This window comes from Battus philenor, unplaced genomic scaffold (genome assembly GCF_028537555.1).
Source record: "Battus philenor isolate CCGP_79_NKW_IND1 unplaced genomic scaffold, ilBatPhil1.0.hap1 SCAF_5, whole genome shotgun sequence".
NCBI classification, from domain to species: Eukaryota; Metazoa; Arthropoda; class Insecta; order Lepidoptera; family Papilionidae; genus Battus; species Battus philenor.
Genome location: NW_027181715.1, coordinates 15762681 through 15781776, shown reverse-complemented (window position 1 = coordinate 15781776; position 19096 = coordinate 15762681).

Here is a 19096-nt window from a genome sequence, read left to right as displayed (position 1 = left end):
GTACACACATTTAATTTAGATGACAATAAAATCAATAACATTATAAATCTAAGATGGCCGCCGATACAAAATGGCGGATTACGTATTTTTCCTTAACCACCACAATATGGGTATCAAAAAAACTATTTAACTTAAAAGTTTTTTAAATGTATTTATTTGGTTATTTAACTATATAATGCCACACGAGCCTATTATATGTAAAATGTAACATAGAATTTGATATTGGATTTCATATATTATTTAATAAGAAGCAATATAGCAACTGAGGTAAGTAAAAATATAACTAGTAAATTTTTTATTAATAATACCGTCTTAAATACAGGTAATATTTAAAATATTAAATACCGATTTTAAGATTATAGTTCGGTATTGTAAGCACTAAGTGATACCTCCCTACCATGTTTGGCGATTATGCTATATCCCCCAGATGTAAAAATGTAGTGAGACTGTTCTATCCGCGGCGGCAACATACGCGCCCTAGCGCATCGATGTGACGTTGCTGCCGCGGACAGGACAGTCCGACGTAATGGGACTGTCCGCCATAATAGTCTGAATTAGCAGTAGACGAGTCGCTGGATACGTGAAATGCAGTACCGGGCATCGTGGCCTTGCAACCGGCGTCTATCAGCTGAAAACGAGAAGGAGTTCATATCAATATGAACACAGTTTTTTTTTGCTTATTGTATAGGGTGGGCCATAAATTTTTGCACTTTTGAAACATGTGTATAAATAAAAGTAAAAATGCTATTTTGTTTATGATTTATTTACCGTAATTATCATTTATTAAAATTTATTTTTTAAAAATTACATCGTCGAGATGTGCTCCGTCTCGCCGTTGGCCCCTTACTCTCACGGTTTTGGAGAAATCAAGTGTTGCTATTTGCAAAAATTTTTGGTCCACCCTATACTATACTGTATGCTTTTATGTATCGTTATGTGAATAATCAAAATTTCGTCTTGTTGTTTCAGTCGATAGACTCTCTTCCTAAGACATTTATAGTTGAATATATCGTAATGTCCACACATGGCAGGCGGGTAGACGACCGCAGTCTGGTATTTTTGTACGAAAAATATGCTGAAAGGCTGAAAAGAAAAAGTCGACACTAAAAATCTGAAACAAGTCTGTATACAGAAATTTCACTACGAAATTGAAAGTCTTTGTTGAGGGTATTCCGAAATTCAATTTGTTATTTACAAATACTGCAATATTCAATGACACAATCGACAAGGTTCGGCAATGAGGTGACGTCACCGGCACAAAGTGTACCCCGCCCGCTTTGACCCGGCCGTGGAAACATTGTTCTACGTTGCGAATTTAATTAAAAATTGATTAGATTTTACTACAATATTTCATAATAGATTTTATAGGTTTAAAAGATTTATGAAACCTTTCAAAAATTATTGTTAAATATTTAATGGAATCAGGCGTTACCTTGCGGAAGCTAAGTAAGAATAGGACCAATATTTAGCCATTTTCGTACATAAATGCGCGGATGCAGCATGTGCGGAAGTGGCTAAATATTGGTCCTTTTCTTACTTAAAATTTTTGTTGACTTGTTTTTATTAACTTTATACGACATATATTATTAAACTAGTGTAGTTTAGTTATGTTCACAGCATTATGTTCTATGAATTGATACTTTGGGATAGAAGTGCGGATATTGAAAATATATTTATTTATAAAAGATACCCATCCGTGCTATTTATGGCTTAGGGCTGCGAATATCCTTGAGGAAGCCGTTTAAAAAGGTCAATATCCTTACAGTGGCCTCACAATATGTTTATGATAATATATTGTACGTTTTCAATAATTATAATGAATTAAAAAATTAGGAGATGTCCATAGTGTATTTGCAAAGCACCGTGAAAATCTGTTTTCGACTACACGGACACTATTTCAGAGTGGGAAAAAGAAGAGAGGCAGCCACCAGTGGGATGATAACATCAAGCAAGAGACGGGAGTGACATGGAACAGTGTCTTGAAGTAATATAAAGATATGATAAACAAATATTGCATATAATCATATAACAAGTACACCAATACCTCACTTTGCGTCGTGGTTACGTTCCAAAAAAAAAAAAACGACGCAAATTAAAACGCCGCAAAGTGAATTAAGATTTTCTATGGCAAACCATGTAAAGATCGAAGATAGGTTCCAGTGTTACGAAAATACAACTTTTTAAAAAGAAAGTTGAACAAAGTTTACATTTAAAAAACAAAAATAATGGAACTCTGCTAATAAATAAATTGGAAAAATATACACCCTTTTTGTAACCAGAAACAGCACGTTAAAATTTTAAATAAATTTGTTATTCTTTTTTAAAAAAAATTACAACACACTACGTAATTGAAACTGAACTCTTAAAATTAGCAAAACAAAGTGAAACTAAAACTGTATTAAAATTGCGATGATTTTTAGTTAGAAAGGGAATCCCCGAGTTTTGATCGCATGATGCAATTAGAAACAAGTGTTGCCGTCTTTTGGAAAATAAAGAAAATTTAAAAAAAAATAGATTCGAACCCAAAACAACGCAACCTCGAAAATCTAACGACGCACAGTGAAAATTAGTACTAATTAAGCAGCGACGCAACTTCGAAAAAACGCAAATCGAAACGACGCAAAGCGAGGTATTGGTGTAGTTAATCTAATATATAAAATTCTCGTGTCACGGTGTTCGAACTTGAACTCCTCTGAAACGGCTTGACCGATTTTTACCAAATTTAATATGCGTATTCAGTAGGTCTGAGAATCGGCTACTACCTATTTTCTATACCCCTAAGTGATAAAGGTTGTTCACACTTAAAAAATTTTTTTTATTTTTTTAACGAAATTTTTTGTTTTTATTTTTTTATGATACAACAAACAAGAATACATACAACCATAAATTTTCACCCCTCTTCGATCAACCCTTATTTTTTATTTGTAAATTAAAATATCAATTTTTTTTGCAAAACAACGTTTGCGGGATCAGCTAGTTTTTATATATAACACAGTTACAGAGATAACAAATATAATTTGAATAAATGAAACTGGGGTAGTCGTTGGACAGTTTAATATATCTGAATGAAAACTCGGCATACCGAGTGGAAAGTTTTATTTCACTTACGAATATATCTCTTTCAGCTTCCGCAACAATATCGTTGATGTATCGGCACGCCATCTTTTCAGATGTGTCGATATTTATCTTCCGAAACTCCGGGCCACTTTAAAACCGAACGAGCGTAGCATTCCATTTTTTTATATTGAAAACATGTATAGCAGCTGCGGCGAACAAAATAACTTATGCAAAATCTATCTATGGTATCCGGCTTCTAATTTGGCACGTTGAAAGAAATATTTATCGAGTGTAAGCACGTTTAGTTGTAACTACTCTTTATATATCTTCCACACACACTCACACAAACGCACACATGTATATATATATACACAAATCCATATTTAATCCTGTCAAAGCCGAACAATCATGCTCATTTGTGTATTTGAATTTTCATTTGATTGACGTTACGCTGTTAGACAATTCAGGCTCTATGCGGCTTCATAGAAATAGAGGTCTGAGAAACAGAGGTCCGAACTAACATTTGTATTCCAAAGCATCAATGAAATTTGAAATTATCGACAATGTTATTCTAATTTAATTAAATAGGGACAGAAGACATTTTGGAGAAGTTGAACGAAAATATATTGAAATGCTTCCTTAAAATTATTATGCTGACCGTCAGCCCCGATGACCGTCATCGTCTCTCACTTCCGAAAACGCGAGTCGCCCCGTACTTGCACAGTGAATAAATTCTATGAAGTTAAGTTTGTCGATATTAATGTTTTATTAATATGTGTATAAAATGTCTTACACCGTATTTGTTATATATATATATATATATATATATATATATATATATATATATATATATATATATATATATATATATATATATATACTTCTACTATTTTCATTATTAGGGTTGTCTGAAAAGGATTACCTGGTATGATAAGACCGCCCATTGCACTTTTTTTCTTTATTATTATAAAATTTCTGTATATTTTCTAGCGTCAATAATGAATAATAAATAAACAATTGTATCATGGTTGATTTTTATACCTTCATCCGAACCAGCAATATTAATCGTATTCACTCTGTATGTTTCGGATGATAAAATAAGTAAGAAAAGGACCAATATTTAGCCACTTCCGCACATGCAGTCGTAGTCGTGCAATAAAGTGCACCGCCCGCCAGCCTGCTGATAAATGCGCATGCGGCAAACAATACCAATTACACAACTACCACCGTTAAATTACTCAACACGTGTTTCACCCCTCCACGGGGCATCTTCAGGAGTTATGTTACACCGATTAGTGCCAAACACAGAGTCGACTGCATGTGCGGAACTGGCTAAATATTGGTCCTTTTCTTACTTGGGATGGACTTCCGCAAGATAACGCCTGATTCCATTAAAATACGAAAGTATATATTAAGTTTAATATTCTTAAATAGTAAACCATAAAGTAACTCAGGTTTAAAGAACACTATAAACTTATTTCTTTACTTTTCACAACTACCACCGTTAAATTACTCAACACGTGTTTCACCCCTCCACGGGGAATCTTCAGGAGTTGTGTTACACCAATTAGTGCCAAACACAGAGTGAGAGTGGGAGTGCGGAGGTGGCTAAATATTGGTCCTTTTCTGACTAAGGATGGACTTCCGCAAAATAACGTTTGATTCAATTAAAGATGATAAAATACATCTGTGCAATCATAACAAGAAATAGCTTAAGTTTCTCGAACTATAAAGTAATCAAATCGTATATTTTGATTATCTAAGTGAAGCTTTTTACGAAGCTTTCGAAATTTATCGTCTCTGCTTAGATTTCGTGAAACTTTTGTAACGGCGTTGGGTGGTTGCCAACAATGAAGTGATCATTGGGTCATATTTCACGAAAGGGGCACCCACTCGTCGCGTTGACGTGTTCCCGAGCAGTTTATACGAGCAGATGAATGTTATTACTGCAATAGGTCAGCCGCAAATAGCTTCGTAGACATTAATGTTTACATTGTTTTTATAGAAAGCTTGACATAACTTTTGTATGTACACCTATCCCCCGATTTACACGGTATTTGTTTTACACGGTTTTCACATAAAAATTCGAAGCAATTATTAACAACCGATTTTATTACCATATCTCATAATGTAAATATTTCTGCTTCAAACATCGAATCGGCACAAATAACTTGGAGTGATGAAAGTGAATTCGAACCTTCGATTCCGAAAAAAGAATGAGAGTAATTTCTGACAGCGATAAAGGATAATAAAACACCTTTGGTTTTTTTTTTGTTCTTCTGTTTAATGTATTGTAGTTAAATTAAAAAAAAAACAGTATTTACGTAATATATTAAATATTTTAACTTGTCAATGTATTTTATTTTTATTTCTATGTACACCTAAAATATTGAAAAAAAATTACAACTGTTAGATAGCAAAATTATGCATTTTCTGCAAGATTTTCGATTTACACGGTTTTTACTTGAAAATTTTTAATTTTCGATTTACACGTTTTTCTCAGGAACGTATCTTCCGTGTAAATCGGGGGATAGGTATACAATGTAATATTTATTAGCTATATTGAAACAATGAGAGCTACGGAGAAGGCTATTCTGGAAGCTTTGGTGTTATATCTAAACTTCAATTTTTATTGTCCCAATTTATGTGACCTCTTATAGCTCTCTACCGTGTGTGATCAGACATCTTTTTTACGGTAATAATTTCTCTCATCATACATCCGTCTCATCGTCTACCATTCATTCTTCTTTCTTCACTTCACATTATCTTTCGTTCCTTTCCATCCTTTTCTACAAAGCCTCACTTTCATCACCTTCTCTCCTATATTTACATTCATTTATTTATTGCTTTATATCTTTTATTTTAATATTCACCTGTTTTTTATTGTATTTGTTATTGGCTATATCATAAAATAAGTTTGTCGCGATTTTAAAATTTCATCACAGAATGAAATTTTTATCACTTATTCATTACCTTTCACTATTGTTATTATATAGCCTTTTTACAGAAATCTAGAAAGATCTGGAGTTGTTCCTCGTTGCTTAACAATGTGGCAGTATTGTTCTCTATTCTCTCTGCTAGCCAAGACTGGCATTCATATCTTAATAGCCCGCAGACGGAGCAGCTGGTGATATTATATTATACAGCTTTTAGATTCTGGTCCACGATCGGACCCTTCTGCTCCATGAACTCAGTTCCGATGAAGCTGTAAAAGCCTCCGGTCTAACAGCATCAACATGTACATGTATTATTACACTATCTTCACTAATTATATAGGATGTTCACAAACATGGTTCCAGTTTAGGAAATGTTGTGGAATTATTATATATGCGTACACTTATACCCATGAAGTATATGCTATGTTTTGAAGACGATATTTGAAGTTACTAGTTTATTTTTATTTGTTGTAGTTATCATGTTATTTCACCGTTAGTGAAATATGATTTTAAATTATATAAATAAATAATTTAATACGTGTATTGAGTAGTTGTTGTTTTTAATAACTTATAATTTAAGAAATTTTTTATGTTTAATATGATTCATACCTAATTTATCTACTTATGGTTTAAATTATTATTTTTTAAAATTAGGTCAAAATATTATAAAAAAATATTGATATAGGGTGAAGAGAAACCTATAGAGGTCAAGGTATATTCAATATTACCAACAATATTCTGTTTATTATAATTTTAAAATTTATTTATTTGGTTTTATTTTATGAATATTAATTATATATTTAATATTTTTAATTTAAAAAGCTTATATAAAAAGCATAATATTGAAGATGTTAAGGAGATTGTCAAATCTTTAAATATATTTTAAAAAAATATTTTTACAATGAAAATGTAATGTTTTAATAATAAACTATATAAATAGAAATATTAATGGCTATTAACCATTATAATTTAAGTTAGTAGCCTATTTTTTATATTTCATAATTAAATTGGAATTCTTATTCAATAATATCATTAACACGCTAAGCAAACAGCGATAAGGACTAAAATTTGCGATCGTAGGTCGCGGGTTTTATTCCCGGAATACATTATTATATAGTTCACACTTTGTGCATTAATTATTTAGGATTACCACTGCTCATTCAAAAAATTTCAAAGGATGAGTAGCAGCTTCTTAGGCGTATTATTACGTACTGTGGGTTCTGACTCGAAATGAAACACCACTGGTTCAGAAGTAGTCCTTTATTAACAAATCAGATGGTCACCCTACTTTAACACTAAGTATACTTTCGCTTAGTCCAAACTACGTTTCTAAATCGCTGAAGAAATCACTGTACAAATAACTTGCCAAATAGTCACTTTGTATCACTGATCGTAGATCTTAATTTTATAACTCGAAAAACAACACTGAACTGTCGACATGGGTAGTACACCTGTTTATACTACGGATAAGGTTCTAGTAAGTTCTAAATTAAAAATTTATCAATAACTCCAAGGTCACGCGTATTTACGACACGTCTTGATCCTAGGGTTCAGTGTTTATTGTTTAGATGGTTCTGTCTTTGTATCACTGATTGTAGATCTTAATCTTATAAGTAGAAAAACAACACTAAACTGTCATGGGGAGTACACTTATTTATACTACGGATAAGGTTCTAGTTAGTTCGAGATAGTACATGATTAGAATTTCCGAGAACCGTACACAAAAATTTATAAATAATTTCAAGATCACACGTGTTCTTGATCCTAGGGTTCAGTGTTTATTGTTTTTGGGTTCTGTAACTCGTGCTTTGTAAGAGTCCCATAATAAAACACTGTGATCGCCAACCCGCCTGCCAAGCGTGGCGATTATATATCGCCATAGATATCTTTGGGGAAGACCGATACCTAGAAGTGGATTTGAAGGAAGTATGTGTATTTGAATAAATATATTTTGATGTTATATATGATATATGGCATCTGTGATACTGAGCTTTTATAATATTAAAATGAGTGTATAGAATTATTGTAATATCAAATATTTATGAACACGTTTCAGCATATATGCGAATGTAAATGTTCTGGTTTAAAATGCATGCGCTATGCATTCGTATCAGTTTTTTAGTGCCTAGGGAAATTATGTACGTCACGGCTTATTGCTTCGTGAATTGTGAAAATAGGCAGAGATATATCTCTGTTACAGCTAGAAGAGCATTCCTAATGGTTATATTTTATTATTCACATCATAAATATAAGTCACATTGTAAAAAATGTATCTACTATGTTCAACAGTAACAGATTTAGTAGCTGTAATAATAAAATGGTTATAAATTTACATGAATATAGAACGAAAATTAATATACAAACATTCGTAAAGCCTTCCATTGTACGGGGTAGATTTTAAACGACATTAACTTATAGTTAAAGGTAAATGGATACCTTAATAGGGGTGTTGGCATAATGAAAGAGAATGGGTCGTAAATGCAAGGGTTCGTAAATGATTTTAACGTTGAATTCTCGTGAAGTATACTTAATTCAAATTCAAAATTACAGGCACTTTCGTATCGAACAACATAAAATGTCGGCATTGTTGTCCCTACAGGAAGCTACCAGCTCGTAAGGCAGTTCTGTTAAATCGGCGAGAAACTCAACAGTTGCTCTTTACAAATATAGTTTTATATAGTGTAATAATTTTTATTTTTTTAAATTTTTTTTCTGTCTGTCAGTTTTTTTATTCCGGCTAATCTCTGAAGTAGCTGAATAGATTTTAAGAGGATTTATACTAACAGGTAGCTGATATAATAAGGAACTTAGGCTAAAACAAAAAAAAAAACTTTCTAATTTTTTTTGTTGATTTTTACGCGGATGAAGTCACTGAAAAAGGTAGTATATAATATTGTTACACGAATACCTGTTTGATATATCGAAAGCCTTAGATTTAGCCAACGTATGACCGGTTTAAAAGTTCGTAAGAGAATGGAAGCAGAAAACAAAAAACAAGAAGGCAGTGTGTTCACTTTAATTCTGGACCCCTGCCAGATCTATTGTACAAGTTTCTTTTCAACTTACATTGTTGCACTAAAGACTTAGTGACCAAATTTTCAATTTTAAAAGAAAAACTTGTTTATATGATTTATGACTGCCCTAACTTAGATTTAATATCAGTGTTCTAGATTTCGTATCGCATAAATATAAACATATCGCAGACAAAGAGAAAAAAAAAATACTAAATGTTATTTTGTTTTTTATTTTCACTCGTTCAGGAAACTTAAAAACTAGTTACATTTTAACAGGCGATTTATACATCAAGAGGTCATTCTAAGTTGCCGCCTTTAGCATTGTTACATACATTATATGGACGTGCAAAAGGATCATAATCCTACATAGAAGAAAGTTACTCAATAAACTTTATAGTACATACAGAATAAGGAACAAAATCTTACAAGATACATAAAAATATATATTTATATACAAATGCATGTATACATATATACATGTGTATAATATACCAGTGGCGTAGCTAAGGTATTTGGGGCCTGGGGCAGATTGGGGCTTGGTGCCCCCCCCCCCAAAAAAAAAGAGTCTAAATAATTTTAAAATTCAGAACAGAATGTAGTTAATATATAACTTTTTTGGTTGAAAATAATAATAAATATATATAAAATAACATTAGATCTTAATAAAATTTATTGGGAAAATTTAAAAACGAACATTCCTCGCTTTTTGGCCTGCAAAGTCATTAATCAAATTTTCAAAATCAATAGTGTCGACTAGTTTGAAACACAGATATGTGTTTTTGTGATTTAGGGCCCTTTTAAAAACACTTTATGTGTTTTGCGAAAGAAAGGCTTAAACACTGTGTATATTATAACCATTTACTTTTTTTCATGTTCATATTATATAACAACTTTTTTAGCACAAAAATAGTAAAATTGGATATTCTTTTTATGTTATTTATTTTAAATTATGGTTTTCATTTTTCTTTTAACATTTCATTATTCATCATTCAAAAAAAAAATTCAAAAAAATTATTTTCAACTTTGGTGCCCCCCCCTGTTTGTGGTGCCTGGTGCGGCCGCCCCGCTCGCCACCCCCTAGCTACGTCACTGTAATATACATATATACATATATATAATTGTAAAATGTGTGTATATGAAAGTAATCAAAGTATGTTTGGTTTACATTAGTTAGTTTATATTTCTAGCTATATATATTTATATATAGCTAGAAATATAAACTAACCAGACGAATATATATCTACAAAGGTTTCCTTTGCAGTAATAGATTTATAAGTTTATAAAGTTCGATTTATATACTGAGTTACCTCAATCCTTTGATTCGAGGTACTGTTTCAAAGCTTCAGAACTTATCAAAGCAAATACTGATAATATTATATCAGTAACTTAAGTATAGATAGCTTAAACTTAATTTAAAATATTATTTATTACTGTACAAAAAGTATGACGAAATTTTAACTTTAAACCAACAAGGACCACGTTCGTTTATATGTTACTGAAAAATGTCAGATATCGTAAATTTTTTTTTTTTTACTAATCATTGTTATCAATAGTACTATAAAATAAGGCTCTCGATGTTTACTTTTTAATTATTCCAATTATTCTAGTCTAAAACACTTATCACGAAAACACGAATATGAAAATTTATCAACACATAAGACTATTTATTTTAAATTGAAATAGATTTATCACAACCTATCTACAATCGTATCTCCTATTTTTATATACTGTTCAATAAAACTAGATACACTTCATGGTACGAAAACTATAGATGGTAGGTAAGTAAGGTTATATTGTTGGTCAGTTATATAACCTCAAAATTTGTTAGTTATTTTAAATAAACTTCTTGCTGAAAATTAGTCACTATTTTTTATGTATTCTAACTATGCTTTTTTTGGTTTGGTGGGTGGGAAATCTTCCAGATGTTCAAGATGCCCAGCCTCTAGAGGAGAACAGGGGTATGTGGGATTCCTACCCAACACCCCCCCCCACCCCCGGTGATCGCCATCTGTGCCGTACGGGGGACAGCGGTATCTCCCGGTCAGGGATCGCCATGCATCCCTCGTGCCGTGCTATTTTCGATAGCCCGTCCCGGGGTATGCGTGTATACGCTACCACTAAAACCCTCGTGGTGCTATCACGATGGTTCGAGACCACATCCGCCGAGTCGCCGAATCTAGTGGGAGTTTAGGGCCCCCACTATAAAAACTATAAACTCCCGCGACTCCGAAAGCCCCGTTTATGGTAGGGGAGCACCATTCACCGGAGGACCGTCACGAGGCGCGTTCCTGCGCTGACGGCGTCGTCTCCAAGCGGGATCTGTCCTCTGCTGATGCCGTTCTGCCGCCTCCTTCTGGACCATGCTGGTCTCACAGAGGCCACGTCCCTCTTCTACTATGGCTTGTATCACCCCAACCACATTTGGTGAACAAGGCTTTATTATATTAATAAGAACGACATAACGTTTCGACGGAAATATATAAGTAAATACAAAGTAATGACAGCTTGTTCACTTTATACATGGCTTTATTCCAATACTACGGTTTAACTTAGTTTTCAACTAAGCTATCTATTATTGGATTATGAACGTGACTGAATTTTAGTGCAGACTTCTATTTTAACAGACGGTATTAGAAATTTATATTTACTGATTGATTTATTTTATTTATTTATTTAATATTCTTTATTGTAGACGATAAGATACATTTAATAAGTTTTACAATAATATACAAAAAAGTACAATGGGCGGTCTTATCACACAAGGCAATCTCTTACAGACAACCACAGTAAGGAAAAGATAAAAGTACTTATAAAGGGTAGTTCACGTGTACAAAAAATACATATTCACAAACAAATGAACATAAACATACATAAACATACATAGACATACATAATATATTATATATATATTTATTTAAAAGAACAACTTTTTATTTATTTATTAACAATTCCCTTTATTGGAGTCCTTTCGTTCACCGCTGTCTTGGGAGAAACATGGTTTTTTACAATACAATGAATTTTTCACATCTTTTTTATATATTTTATCGCCTTTATCTGTCACAATCACACGAAGTCTCACATTCCTCTGACTTGCTAAATTACTTCTTGCTTCACCTTCGCTACGAAAATATCACAGTATGTTTCCTTCACATCACAGTACAATGTATTTCTAGTCTTTGTTTATATACCACCTATTTGTCTATCTAATTACATTTTTAACCTCTATTATAATTTTCTAGTTATAATATAATACCTCTATTCAAATTCAATAATTTTTTGATCACTCCCGACCCTTCTTCTTATCAGCCGATGAACGCCCATCGCAAGAAATAAGATGGTTTGGTTCTTTTGGGGCATATTCTCTTTTCTGATTTGACCTTGCAGCGAAACTACGACACCACTACTTTAATATACTTATGTTAGTGTAATACAATACCAATTTCTTATAACAATGGAGGGTATATGTAACAAAGTAATAATTTAAACTTGTAGATATAGGACTTTTACAATTAGAAACACTATGTCGGTGAAGGCTGACTCAGTATATACTGCCGAGTGTTAAACAAAACACTTCAGTTAGAAAAGGACCAATATTTAGACACTTCCGCACATGCAGTGGTAGTCGTGCAATAAAGTGTACCGCCCGCCAGCCCGCTGATAAATGCGTATGCGGCAAACAATGCGAATCACACAACCGCCACCGCCAAATTACTCAACACGTGTTTCACCCCTCCACGGGGTATCTTCGGGAATTATGTTACACCGATTAGGGTGAAACAGAGTCTCTCTCTGAGTGACTTTATTTACTTTCTGACTTTATTGCACGACTACCACTGCATATGCGGAAGTGGCTAAATATTGGACCTTTTCTTACTTAGGGTGGACTTCCGCGAGTTAAAGCCTGATTCCATTAAATACAAAACACTTCGACAGCGATGTTCTAACGTCAGGATCTTTTTGATGAGCGACAGCCATACCACAGTATGTTCAATTTGAAATATTGTACCATTTTGTGTAACGTACGTAATGCAAAATATATGATTTTTAAAATAATATAAACTATGCTTTTACACATTTAAAACTTTTACATCTAAAACTAAACGTCATGTACAAATTTATATTTTACATGCACGCGACGACCCCATAGTTTATGGGCCGCAGGAAACCTTTGACAAGTGTAATTTGATTCCCCGCGACCCAAAATTGACCTGCTGCAATATTCATGATATACCTAATGAAATATTTTGTCGTTAATATATATTTTATTTTTGTACTGTGCTCTTCGCAGTTTTTAACGTACACCAATACGTCACCTTGCGTCGTTTCGTTTTGCGTTTTTTTCGAAGTTGCGTCGCTGCTTAATTACTACTAATTTTCACTGTGCGTCGATAGATTTTCGAAGTTGCGTTGTTTTGGGTTCGTCTTTAATTTTTTTTAATTTTCTTTTTTCTAAAAGATGGCAACACTTTTGTTTCTCATTGCGCCATGCCATCAAAACTCGGGGATTCCATTCTAACTAAAAATTAACACAATTTGAATACAGTTTTATGTTCACTTTGTTTTGCTAATTTTAAGAGTTCAGTTTCAATTACGTAGTATTTTGCTTTTTTAAGGAGAATAATAAATTTATATAAATTTTTACGTGCTGTTTCTGGTTACAAAAAAGGTAAATATTATTCCAATTTATTTATTGGCAGAGTAACATTGTTTTTGTTTTTTTTTTAATGTTTACTTTGTTCAATTTTCTTTTTTAATAAGTAATGTTTTCGTTACCCTGGATCTTCGATTTTACATGGCTTGCTATAGAAAATCTTAATTCACTTTGCGGCGTCTCAATTTGCGTCGTGTATTTTTGGAATGTAACCACGACGAAAAGTGTGGTTCTTAATTTTCTACTTAAAATGACAAATAAAGTGATCTCTTGTTATTGTTTTATGTGAATATTAAATTTAACTTAATAATTACTCATGCGTGCCATCTATTTGTATAATGTATAGCATTAACAATGATGGTATAGCTTGTTTGTGTTTTTTGGTTTACATATATATATATATATATGTGTATATATATACACCAATACCTCACGTTGTGTCGTAGTTACGTTCCAAATAAACACGACGCAAGTTGAAATGACGCAAAGTGAATTAAGATTTTCTATAGCAAACCATATAAAGATTCGAACCCAAAACAACGCAACTTCGAAAATCTAACGACGCACAGTGAAAATTACTACTAATTACGCAGCGACGCAACTTCGAAAAAACGCAAAACGAAACGACGTTAAGCAAAGTATTGGTGTATATATATATATATATATATATATATATATATATATATATATATATATATATATATATATATACACCTATCCCCCGATTTACACGGTACTTGTTTTACACGTTTTCTCTTTTACACGGTTTTCCAAATAAGTTTTTTTTGTTTTAATAACCGATTTTATTACCATCTTTCATAATGTAAATATTTCTGCTTCAAACATCGAATCGGCAAAAATAACTTCGAATGATGAAAGTGAATTCGAACCTTCGATCCCGAAAAAAAGAATGAGAGTAATTTCTTACAGTGATAAAGGATAATAAAACACCTTTGGTTTTATTTATTGTTCTTCTGTTTAATGTATATTGTAATTAAATAATAAAACAGTGTTTGCGTAATATATTACACATTTTAATTTGTCAATGCATTTTATTTTTATTTCTGTGTACACCTAAAAATAGTGAGAAAAATCACAACTGTTAAATAGCAAAATTATGCATTTTCTGCAAGTTTTTCGATTTACACGGTTTTGACTTGAAAATTTTTAATTTTCGATTTACACGTTTTTCTCAGGAACGTATCTACCGTGTAAATCGGGGGATAGGTGTACTGTTAATATAACATTAATGCATACGCGGTGTTGCCTTTGAGATTTGAGATAGAACTAATTATAACTAATTGAATCTTACTGCCTTCAAAATTGAATGCAATAGATGACAGGTGTTCTATGAGGGATACGATTAAAGACACATAATATATTTAATAATATGAATATACAATGAGTGCGCTGTTACACATGGTTTTGAGAAATAAAATCATTCTGTAACATATGTATTAACAAGATGTTTCATCATTGACGTGTAAAATTTAAAGCTTTTGAAGAATTTTAAATAACTTTTTGTTAAAAGGGGTCAATAGCTCATTTAATTTAAAATAATGGTACAGGATGTACCGAAACATATATGAAAAAATAATGCAGATCACTTCGAGTCTATTCTGTGGAAGTTTATAGGTGAAAATAAAGGGGTGAATGTAAAGCTTGTTTGTTTTCAATTAGTATGTGGTACAGGATGTTCTGAAATATATATGCTATGTACAGACCGCTTCCAGCCAGTTCCTATGTAAATCTTTCATAATAATAAACTAAAAAATACAATGGGCAGTTTTATCACACGAGGCAATTACTTTCAGACAGTATTATAAAAACAGTAGGAATATAAAAAATAAATAAAAAATTAAGTACAAAAAATTATAAAATTCATTGATTTTACACTTCACTACCACGTGTTTTTAAAAAAGAAAACGATTATATAGTTCGAAATTCAAATAACGAAGAGTTCTTTATTGTAGTCGTAATTTATTTTCAAATTATACGAAACTTACAAATGTAATACATATCGTCAAAATTTCAGTCGAAAGTACAATGTACATCCAAATTTTCAGTAGCTTTTTTAGATGTCTAAATAGATCGTCTGTCCATCATATAGTCTAGTCTATATATTTGAATTACATCATATGTTCAGCATTAATTTTTTTATATTTCTTTTTATCGGAATACAGGATGTTCCGTTATAAAAATATCTGTACCTTGGATAGTATTCCAAATTTAAATATTATCAGTGTTTGCACAACTCTTGAACTCTACAGTTAAGGCTTCGTATACGTTCAACGGTCTCCGAGGAGTGAAATAACAGAGTAGTTAAAAACGGTTACAAAGTTGTTTGACTGTTTTGTATAAATGTATTCATTTTTAGTTAATTTTATTTTAACTATTTTCGATATTAAGTTGTATGTATATGCGGTAATCAATATCAGATTTAGAAACGATTTAAGAGTAAAAATTCGTTATGTATTTTTATTCATTTTCCACCATTTTTTTAACCAAAAAATAAATATAAAATCGCCAAACTGTTTACGCAGTTTTGTTTGCAAAAATTGACACTATAATATATCATTATTACTAAAAACAAGATGAATATATATATATGTATATATATATATATATATATATATATATATATATATATATATATATATATATATATATATATATATATAACGTCTTTAAACATACATACAAATGTACATTACATATATATTTATAATAAATATAAATAGATTAGAAGAAAATACATTTGTTATAAATATAATACAATAATAAATAACAATATTTATGTGATTAATAAATTATCTTATGTAGTTTTTATAATAAACAAAATAATGTAAGGAATAAGGTGTAATTATATAAAATCAATTGTACAATTAGTTTTGCATAAACGGCAAAGTAAATTGAAACATTATTTCGGTGGAAGCTTCACGTCGGGAGACCCACTTAAAGAAATTGCTTCTCTATTGCACTGCAATTAGGCTAACAACAATAAATACAATTTGTTCTTTAATTATATAAACGAAATCTATTTGTTTCTTTTTAAACAGACGAAATTTATATTGTGTTTTGTTTTTAACATTTTAATAATATCAACATTCGTGCAGTTTTACGAGTTTTTCTTAAACTAAGTTACTAATATTAACTACGTCGTTGTCTGTTGTATGTTGCCGTTGTCTGTTGTCGTTGTCTGCTGTCGTTGTCTGCTGTCGTTGTCTGCTGTCGTTGTCTGCTGTCGTTGTCTGTTGTCGTTGTCTGTTGTCGTTATCTGTTGTCGTTGTCTGTTATCTGTTGTCTTTATCTGTTGTCATTGTCTGTTGTCTGTTGTCTTTGTCTGTTGTCGTTGTCTGTTATCGTTCACTGTTGTTGTTGTCTGTTGTCGTTGTCTGTTATCGTTCACTGTTGTTGTTGTCTGTTGTTGTTGTCGGTTGTCGTTGTCTGTTGTCGTCGGTCTACCTAGTGGTGGGCTTGCCCACGCTGCATCTACCAGCTCGTGGTCGACACTCTAGAACCTTCATTTATGATCACCAATCTGTTGCTACACTTCTCGCTATGTTACATATCCGTAGCGTGTTAGTTACTATGCGATGAAGCTAGAAGTAAAACACAACGTTTATGTATCATATATCAAAATTGGTACTATACATTGGTTTAATTCCTTACTTTCAACCGACAAACGCCTATGTATGACTGGTCTTCTGCCACCTTAAACAAGCAACTTCCTTTAACCTTATTTATTTCATCGGTCTACCAAGTGGCGGGTCTGCCCACGCTGTATCTACCAGATTGTAGTCAGCATTTGGGAACTTTCAGGCTTCAACAGCCATCATCATCACGTCAGTGATATTGATTCTTTTGCGAATCTTCTACTCCTTCTTTCTTTTTCTAGTTCTGAATCTTCGAGCATAGTTCTCTTGATACTTTGGTTAAAAATAAACTACTCGTATTATTTTAAACATAACATCATTTTATCAGATTAAAGGAATGTAATTTAGTTTGGTTAAAAATATTTTTCATTAGAAGAACTCGTTCTAGACAGCTTTTGTCTAAGTTTCTTCAAATTCCAATGCTTTTATGTTCTTGTATTCAACTGTATCGGATCAAATTGAAGGACCTTGTATTAGAGGGATCGGAAATGAATATCATTTCTGTTGACATATTTTACAGAAAAATCGATTTATTTTTACCGCTTCGGTAATCAAAATTTGTATACTAGACGGCAAAAAGGTTGTTGATAACGAAGGTGAATATATTGTTGATTAGAAATAGAATCTTTTTAAAAATATAATCGTATGAATTTAACTTAAGAAAGTCGGAAGACTTAAGCAAACAGTAAAGTAAAACAAATTTGTTTAAAACAAAAGATATCGACTCAACGAAACGACTAAAAAAAATGCCATTGCTTCAAGATTATTAGCAGGTCTTGAAAACAGTAATGGAGCCTTATTTAAGCCTTGAAGAATGGAAGTTGAACAATACGGACTCTGATTATGGGAGAACCATTGGCCTATTCCTGTATCGACATAGCTAATCAGCAAGCTCTCTTGTTCATTGCCTATCAAATGAAATTAAAAAGTACATGAATTAAATATTGAAATAAGATTCCAGTGTCAACAATTTTTGCAATATGGACGCCTAGCGCTGCTCTGAGCGTGCATTCTCGGAACACCATTCGTTGCTACTCGTATTAATCGTCCAAAATAACATATTAAATATGCCAATTATACTACGTTCTTTATAGAAATAAAAATATATTTATAATATTGTCTCCTATGATTGGAGTCCACTTCAATGTTTACTCTCTTTATTATTACACTGACAGAAAGTTATTTGAAATATATAATAGCAAATTTAAATATGAAACGCGTTGTTATAAAAAAAAACAGTGAATAAATGTTTATAGCAGCAACTACCGTATCTACGAACATTTGAATGAATACGTTAGATAGTCAGATTCATTCAGCATATATATATATATATACATACATATATATATACATACATATATATATATATATATATATATATATATATATATGTGTGTGTGTGTGTGTGTGCCAAATACGAAGTTAGTGGCACTAATCGGTGTAACATAACTCCTAAAACTGCCGTTTGCCTGTTGGGCGTTTTAACGGTGGTAGTTGGGTAATTCGCATTGTTTGCCGCACGCGCATTTATTAGCGGGCTGGCGGGTGGTGCACTTTATTGCACGACTACTGCTACATAGCGGTAGTAGCTATACATTAGTCCGTTTCATACTTAGGATGGACTTCCGCAAAGTAACGTCTGAATCTATTAGGTAACCCAGTTGGTAATGGAGAGGGCTATGATTAGAGTTTCGCTGCGAGATCGAATCAGAAATGACAAGATGCTCATAAGAACCAAGATCACCGGCTTAACTCGAAGAATTGCTCGTGTGAAGTTGTAGC